This window comes from Oncorhynchus clarkii, chromosome 16 (genome assembly GCF_045791955.1).
Source record: "Oncorhynchus clarkii lewisi isolate Uvic-CL-2024 chromosome 16, UVic_Ocla_1.0, whole genome shotgun sequence".
NCBI classification, from domain to species: domain Eukaryota; kingdom Metazoa; phylum Chordata; class Actinopteri; order Salmoniformes; family Salmonidae; genus Oncorhynchus; species Oncorhynchus clarkii.
This window is the reverse complement of record NC_092162.1, coordinates 8304878-8314082: the sequence shown is the minus strand read 5'-3', so window position 1 is coordinate 8314082 and position 9205 is coordinate 8304878. Positions and strand designations below refer to the sequence as shown.

The 9205-nt window shown below is 42.1% G+C and overlaps 2 long non-coding RNA genes across 2 annotated transcripts in view; both read right to left on the bottom strand.

Moving 5' to 3' along the window:
* Window positions 1-1141: 1141 nt before the first annotated feature.
* Window positions 1142-2536, bottom strand: LOC139367429 (uncharacterized). Its single transcript, XR_011626867.1, has 2 exons — window positions 2228-2536; window positions 1142-1687 (listed from the first exon to the last, which is right to left on the bottom strand). It is a non-coding gene; the product is annotated as an uncharacterized lncRNA (long non-coding RNA).
* Window positions 2537-3458: 922 nt separating this feature from the next.
* Window positions 3459-9205, bottom strand: part of LOC139367428 (uncharacterized) — a 6194-nt gene continuing 447 nt past the window's right edge. The window contains exons 2-3 of the long non-coding RNA XR_011626866.1: window positions 4597-4769; window positions 3459-4046 (exon numbers count right to left, since the gene is read on the bottom strand). This is a non-coding gene — a long non-coding RNA (uncharacterized lncRNA). The remainder of the gene's footprint in view (window positions 4047-4596; window positions 4770-9205) is intronic.

Here is a 9205-nt window from a genome sequence, read left to right as displayed (position 1 = left end):
GGCCAACTATTAGCCCTCACAAAATAATAACAAAAACCACACCACCACATTCCAATATTTAACCCTATCTAATCTTACTCCAGATCAACTGTCTGGGAGGACATAGCACTACCACTCAACACCCTCTGCAACTGTTCTGCAGTACATCCTTGCAATTTTTGTAATGACTTGGTGCTGCCTATCTTGGTCAGGATGCTCTTGAAAAAGAGATTTTAAATCTCAATGAGCCTTTCCTGGTTAAATAAAATAGAAAATAAATAAATCCCAAGTACTTCTCTGCAGCTGCCACCACAACATCTATCCTCTGTGATTTGAATGAACTCTAACAAACCAACCTTACTGAAGCACATGTTATTCCTATCACTCTACTCCCAGGGATCTTCTTAGGATCCCTCACCCTGGACCCATCTTCCTCAACTACTCTCTTCACTGCCTCAGCACAGGACACCTTCTGCACTACTGTGATCCTGGTAACTTCAACCTGCCTTTCTCTCACCGGACACATCTGATCTCCAGCACCATTGATACCCCTACAGTTTACACACACAACTTTTTCCAACGATACTACACATTCCTTTGTCTCATGTCCTCCTGCACACTTATCACATCTAGGAATCTCCCTCCTACACTGCTGCCACAAGACCATAAGCTTGACACCTAAAACACCGTAATGGGTTTGGGACAAAAGCTCTAACGGACACATCCTAACTTGACTTTATCTGGTAAAAACTCTGCATCAATAGTACCGTGTCTTCTCTGTTTCACCATGCTCTACACTGGGTCTGCGTCACATCAAATGACAGGCGTCACAGACACCGGGAATTTTCAACTTCAGTTGACCCTCATCAACACTTAACGCCACACCAGTTATCACTCCTTTCAAAGACACCCTGCTCCAGAGAGGAAAGCATGTCACAGTCCCCAGACTCTGTGTTCTTTACCGCACCTGACACCGCAGTTAATTCATGTTCAATTTCCTTCTGCAGAACTCTATATTTACTCTTAATATGTTCCACTTTCCTCCTTTTTCCCCTCCTGCCCGCTCCTTCTTTCCATCCTCAATGACTCCATCTCCAAGTCCATTCTGGCACACCCGCCATCTTGTGACTCGTTCTGGCTCTGCTATACACGACGACGTCCCTTTCAGCATCGCTAATGATATGCGCATGCATATAGTTTTTTATTGAAAGGATTCGTTTAAAGTTTCAACATTTTAATTATAATCAAACAGCACATTTTCATAATCAAATACGCAAATCAATTTATGAACGTTATTATCTTGACTTGGATCGAATTATTTGCCAATTCAGACATTCCTCAGTGTGTTTGTTTAAATGAAGGTTCCATTAATAATGCTTGGGGCTGGAAGGTTTTTTTGCACAGTCTTTTCTTTTGGAAAAGTCCTCGTAGACGTAGGGGGTAGAGAAAATCTCAATGGCCGTAGAACAGTCATGGAGAGTGGGACCCACTTCTCTAAAGCACCCCTTTCTTCATCCTCCTCTTCCCCCCTCCAGGTGAGCAGCAACAGCCATATATTAGAGCGAAGACCACCAGGGCCAGGATCATCAGCAGGAACAGCCCTATGACCACAATGCCCCCCAACGCCCAGGGCTCCATCTGCAGGCGCTGCACAGCCCACTGGACCCAGTCCTCTGGTGACCCTGCCGGGTCAGGGGGGTCTGGAACACTACAGTGGGAGTGAAAAGTCAGAGGTAGGGGTCAGAGGAAAGGGGTCAGAGGACGGGGTCAGTGATAGGGGTCAGAAGTGGGGGTCAGAGGTAGGGGTCAGGAAGTAAAGTGGGGTACAACGTTGTTTTGTTATATTTTTAGTTGAAATGATCCACGGAAAGCCCATTTAGAAGTGACCAGCTCTTTCATAGAACAACAAATGACAGTTTTAAAGATACACAACTTTTCCTTTTTCCTTTAATTCCACCAATGTTTGTTTCACATTGTAACCTGCTGGCAGCTTTCCTTCATGTTACAGATCTGTTAATTATTTTTCTTTCTTACTGTCTTACTAGCTCTGACTTTGCTGTCCGTTACTTTATTGAGGAAAAATGTAGCGACTACGACTGTGATAAGCAGTTGTCCCACCCAGCCACAGTATCTTCAGATGAATGCACTGACTTGTAAGTTGCTCTGGATAAGAGTGTCTGCTAAATTACTAAAATGTTAAATATAAATGTAAATCTGTTAATCAACAAGTTTCCAATCAATGACTCACCTTTCCAGAGCCATCTCTCAATGTTCTCAGCGATGGCGACAGTAAATACGGTCTGTGAGACCTGGGTTCTGGATGTATAGGCCTCTGTTAGTATCTCAATAGCTGGTCCAACCCTGCATCTGTATTCCAAATAAACACTCCACTTCAGCCTCTAGAAGACCTTCTTTAGCGTGAGAGTCTTTGGTATCCTGTGAGGTACGCTCATTTACTCCCTCTCAACTCCAACTGGATTTTTCTCTCTCGATTCCACTTGATTCCAGAAGCCTAATCAGTGATCGTGACTCTAGTTCTCTTGTTGTGAGGGCTTTCAATACGTGACGCAGAGAGAGAGAGAGAGAGAGAGAGAGAGAGAGAGAGAGAGAGAGAGAGAGAGAGAGAGAGAGAGAGAGAGAGAGAGAGAGAGAGAGAGAGAGAGAGAGAGAGAGAGAGAGAGAGAGAGAGAGAGAGAGAGAGAGAGAGAGAGAGAGAGAGAGAGAGAGAGAGAGAGAGAGAGAGAGAGAGAGAGAGAGAGAGAGAGAGAGAAGTCCAGCTGGGTTAATGTTTACCGACAATATTGACTCTATCGGAGGTGAGGCCCGAGACTATGCAAGGTCTGATAAGGTAAGCTCTTACTGCACAATACACTACACCGCTGAGTGGCACGGTTACTGGCACCTGAAGTGAAAGTATTAGGGATAGGGTGGGTCAGTATAAAGATGTCTGAGTATAAAGTATAAAGTCAGTATAAAGATGGAGTCTTTGTCGTTTAATAGATGGAAAGTTAAATATGACATAAGCCCAGCCAGTGTTACATTCCAAAGGTTTTAGCTGTTGACACAATGCATTAATAACAAGAATAATCACAATGTACATTTTTTTAAATTCTTTAATGTACTATATTTTATTTGCACTTAAACATTAAGTAAAGCTTAACTTGTTGCTCCTCAAATGACAACTACAGATGAATATAATCCCAAAACAGGTTGTTTCACTCCAAATGATTGATGTACAATGAATTGGTGATGGTACAGTAACAGTATAACTAATGATAATCACGATTTGCCATCTGTAAGGCAACAGATATGTCACGCCCTGAACGTAGAGAGCCTTTAATTCTCTAATTTGGTTAGGTCGGGGTGTGACTAGTGTGCACCAGCAGAGGGCACTCTCTATATGACCGTCCCTTCTTTTCCACTGGAAAACAGCCACACAAAAACAAGTTCGGAACTTCAGCACGTTTTCTATAGAGTCATCTTGAAGGAGAACAGAGATGGGTTTTACATTCTGGACATTAAAACAACTTTGTTAAACACAACAAGATTGAAATCTGAGGGAGTTTTTTTTTAAATGTTTCCTTCTATAGACCTACAAAACTTACAACATAAAACCTATCGGCTCTTCCAGGTCAAATCACATGAGAAAGCAGGATAAAACTTGGGTGGGTCTTTCAACCCTCGGAGTGGTTTGTGTCCTCAGACAAAACAACAGCACAGAAGCAATGTTCACAGTTCTCTGTTTATAGAGTGTCATTGTCTGTTTAAAGCTACTGCTACGTAGTGTTAATGAGTCGGCCATTGCTCATCAGTCTTTATACACACACAGATTCCTCAGGCTGGTTGCAGAGCAGTCTGTCTGTCCCCTCCAAGCTAGATTGTCCAGGCGATTCTAAGACTAGTTCTTCCCTGGGATTGCTGTTTCCTCCCTTCCTTAAATGTTCTATATATTGTGACTGGGCCAATGTCTCCTCCTCAGACTGACTGTAAGGGCTGGACTCGGGATTTAAGCTTTCCACAGCAACAGCAGCGAACGCAGGACAACACAATAATAAACAAAAATGTAGCTGGAAGGAGAGGGAGAGGGAGAGAGAGAGAGGAGAGAGAGAGAGGAGAGAGAGAGAGAGAGAGAGAGAGAGAGATTTAGCTTCATGACAATATTATGTAAACAAAGACTAACTTGTTGCTCTGCCAATAACAGATTGAAATGTCACATGATAAATGTGATTTCTGATTACATTAGTGTTGCTGTGATCACTGTAATTCAACTCGTGTGGTTTTACCCAGTTAAAATAGAAACAATCCGAGATCACTGATCTGACTGCTTATTCATTTTAAGGTGGACTTGTGTTGTCATGGTTTTTATGACGTGCTCCTATGCTATCAATGACTCAGACATTAAAAAAATAAAAATCAATGGGGGCCCCTCTGGAGGCTCGGGGGCCCGGTCGGTAATCCGGCCAATAACAACATAATGAAAAACACTAAGACCTCCATTGACAGGCGGTTGGCTAAGTGGAGATTCCACCATATTGCTTACAGGCATTTCCTTCCTTCAGATCTACCAGAGGTCTCTAAGGGTTGAGGCCTACGGACGTGGAATGTGCCTAGACTCACCGACGAATAGGATGATGATGAAGAACGCCCCCAGCTCCAGTGAGTTGGCCTGAGGGAGGTTCTGCAGTTTAGTCCACACCTTATTCAGGATGTGCAACACCTCCTCCCTCACCTCCATCTTGGATTTCCCCTTGGCCTGGTCAGGTCTCACACACAGGGTAATGTCGGTCAAACTTATTGTAGCGTACGGGAGACAACGATACAAAGACATGGACAGAATTAGAGGTTTGATGCATTTCTTCAACACATACAAGTTTGTTCATATGCACACACATACACACAGACACAGACACACGCACACGCACAGACACACACACACACACACGCACAGACACACACACACACACACACACACACACACACACACACACACACACACACACACACACACACACACACACACACACACACACACACATACTTTAAGCACACACACACACACAGACACACAGACACACACACAGACAAACACACACACACACACACACACACACATACTTTAGGCACACACACACACACACACACACACACACACACACACACACACACACACACACACACATACTTTAGGCACACACACACACACATACTTAAGGCACACACACACACACACACACACACACACACACAGACACACACACACACACACACACACACACACACACACACACACACACACACACACACACACACACACACACACACACACACACACACAGAGACACACACACACATACTATAGGCACACACACACACACACACACACACACACATACTTTAGGAACACACACACACACATACTTTAGGCACACACACACACACACACACACACACACACACACACACACATACTTTAGGAACACACACACACACACACATACTTTAGGCACACACACACACACACACACACACACACACACACACACACACACACACACACACACGCTTCCTGTAAGATCTTTCCTGTAAGACATCTACAATCTCTGACATATTACTCTGAACACTTTCCAGTGTTTCCTTTGACGTATTTAGGTGAAAGACAGTAGTATGTGTTGGTATCGAACTCGCCCTGGATAAAATAGCCCTTTAACCACACCCTAACCCTTCCAGTCCATTATGCCAGTTGTACTGAATGCTCTACAATTACCTTCCACCATCTATATTTATATTATACTATATGTTGTATTTATATTTATATTATACTATATATTTAATGTATATTTATATTATACTATATGTTGTATTTATATTTATATTATACTATATATTTAATGTATATTTATATTATACTATATGTTGTATGTATATTTATGTTATACTATATATTTTATCTATATTTATATTATACTATATGTTGTATGTATATTTATGTTATATATTTTATCGATATTTATATTATCCTATATATTTTATGTATATTTATATTATACTATATGTTGTATGTATATTTATGTTATATATTTTATCTATATTTATATTATACTATCTTTTATGTATAATTATATTGTCCAAATGTTGTATGTATATTTATATTTATATTATACTATATATTTTATGTATATTTATATTATACGTATATTTATATTATACTATATATTTTATGTATATTTATATTATACTATATATTTTATGTATATTTATATTATACTATATATTTTATGTATATTTATATTATACTATATTTTATGTATATTTATATTATACTGTATTTTATGTATATTTATATTATACTATATTTTATGTATATTTATATTATACTGTATTTTATGTATATTTATATTATACTATATATGTTATGTATATTTATATTATACTATATATTTTATGTATATTTATATTATACTATATTTTATGTATATTTATATTATACTGTATTTTTTATGTATATTTATATTATACTATATTTTATGTATATTTATATTATACTATATATGTTATGTATATTTATATTATACTATATATTTTATGTATATTTATATTATACTATATTTTATGTATATTTATATTATACTGTATTTTTTATGTATATTTATATTATCCAATGTATTTTTTGTGTATTTATTTCACACTATATGTATTTAGTATATGCTCCTTCATTTCATCCCTCTCCCTCTAATCCATGTACTGATTTACTTCATGTGTTGGTGTGTATTTATGGACTACTCGGGGCGGCAGGGTAGCCTAGTGGTTAGAGCGTTGGACCAGTAACCGGAAGGTTGCAAGATTGAATCCCCGAGCTGACAAGGTAAAAATCTGTCGTTCTGCCCCTGAACAAGGCAGTTAACCCACTGTTCCTAGACTGTCATTGAAAAGAAGAATTTGTTCTTAAACTGACTTGCCTAGTTAAATAAAGATTAAAAACCTGTGTGTTGGTGTTTTCTGGGTGTAAGGAGACCTGGTGTAGCTGGAACAGTCATTCTGTTGTTTAATTATAACCTGTCTGTACTATTTCAGGATGGTCTTTCCAGACTGGGCCCTGTCATCAGCTAGAGCAGCTGCTGTGTGTGGGCTATCACACTAGAACTGGACTCAAATGTGTGTGTGTCCTCACAAGAACAGTAAACAAACAAAAATTTTACCAACTGGGGACATTTTGTTCATACCCACAAGGTCAAATGCTACTTCTAGGGAGTTTAGGATTAAGGTTAGAATTAGTGTTAGGGTCAGAATTACGTTAAAGGTTAGGTTTAGGGTTAGGTGTTATGGAAAATAGGATTTTGAATGGGACTAAATTGTGGGTTAGCTGTGCGTGTGTGTGTGTTACCTTTTTACTTATCTAGTTCTCTAATCGCTTATTAAATATTTTTGTGAGAAGCTGCTAGGTCAGCTAGGGGCTGAGACCACATTCTGTGGTGGTGTGTGGCACACAACTGTCACATCTGGTGCAACAACAACCTGCCTGTACAGCATCCTTTTCTGTCACTGTGGTCTGTTCCTGTGGTCTGGTCTGTCCCTGTGGTCTGGTCTGTTCCTGTGGTCTGGTCTGTCCCTGTGGTCTGGTCTGTTCCTGTGGTCTGTCCCTGTGGTCTGTCCCTGTGGTCTGGTCTGTCCCTGTGGTCTGTCCCTGTGGTCTGGTCTGTCCCTGTGGTCTGTCCCTGTGGTCTGGTCTGTCCCTGTGGTCTGGTCTGTCCCTGTGGTCTGTCCCTGTGGTCTGGTCTGTCACTGTGGTCTGTCCCTGTGGTCTGTCCCTGTGGTCTGGTCTGTCCCTGTGGTCTGTTCCTGTGGTCTGGTCTGTCCCTGTGGTCTGGTCTGTCCCTGTGGTCTGTTCCTGTGGTCTGGTCTGTCCCTGTGGTCTGGTCTGTTCCTGTGGTCTGTCCCTGTGGTCTGTCCCTGTGGTCTGGTCTGTCCCTGTGGTCTGTCCCTGTGGTCTGGTCTGTCCCTGTGGTCTGTCCCTGTGGTCTGGTCTGTCCCTGTGGTCTGGTCTGTCCCTGTGGTCTGTCCCTGTGGTCTGGTCTGTCCCTGTGGTCTGTCCCTGTGGTCTGGGTTGTCCCTGTAGTCTGTTCCTGTGGTCTGTCCCTGTGGTCTGGTCTGTTCCTGTGGTCTGGTCTGTCCCTGTGGTCTGTTCCTGTGGTCTGTCCCTGTGGTCTGGTTTGTCCCTGTGGTCTGTTCCTGTGGTCTGTCCCTGTGGTCTGGTCTGTCCCTGTGGTCTGTCCCTGTGGGCTGGTCTGTCCCTGTGGTCTGTCCCTGTGGTCTATTTCTGTCTGGGCAGATTGGTCTTGTGATCTCCCTCATTGTTTCATGATTCACTATCCTCTGATACAATCAATCAGTTGTATTCCCTTCATCGTTAAGTTTTCCATCATTTTGCTTTGTTTGCCTCAAAGGCATAGTGAAGGAGGGGACTGTGATTAAGTGTGTGTCTCTCTGTGTGTGTGTGTGTGTCTCTCTCTCTGTCTCCCCCTTATCTCCCCGATCTCTCTCTGTCTCCAGCCACTCTATCTCTCTCTGTCTCTCTCTGTCTCCCCTTTATCTCCCCCTCTCTCTCTGTCTCCCCCCACTCTGTCTCCCTCTGTCTCCCCCCTTATCTCCCCCTATCTCTCTGTCTCCCTCCACTCTGTCTCTCTCTGTCTCCCCCTTATCTCCCCCTATCTCTCTGTCTCCCCCCACTCTGTATAGCTCTGTCTCCCCCTTATCTCCCCTCTCTCTCTGTCTCCCCCTTATCTCCCCCTCTCTCTCTGTCTCCCCCTTATCTCCCCCTCTCTCTCTGTCTCCCCCTTATCTCCCCCATATGTATCTGTCTCCCCCCATATCTCCCCCTATCTCTCTGTCTCCCCCCACTCTGTCTCTCTCTGTCTCCCCCTTATCTCCCCCTCTCTCTCTATGTCTCCCCCTTATCTCCCCCTATATCTCTGTCTCCCCCCATATCTCCCCCTTCTCTGTCTGTCCTTGTCCCCTCTCCTCTCCTCCTGTCCTAGTTTGTGTTATCTATGTGAATGCCCGAAGAGACCCTAAAGATGTTGCTGAAAGTCCACTTTAACTTTGAATATCTGCAATGTTGAAGTGTTTATGTAACAAACAAAGAAACAAGCCATTTTCAACCACTATGTTTTGTCTTATTACTTAACAACTGAGCGTGTCCATGTCCGATAGACATGAGTGTAAATAATAT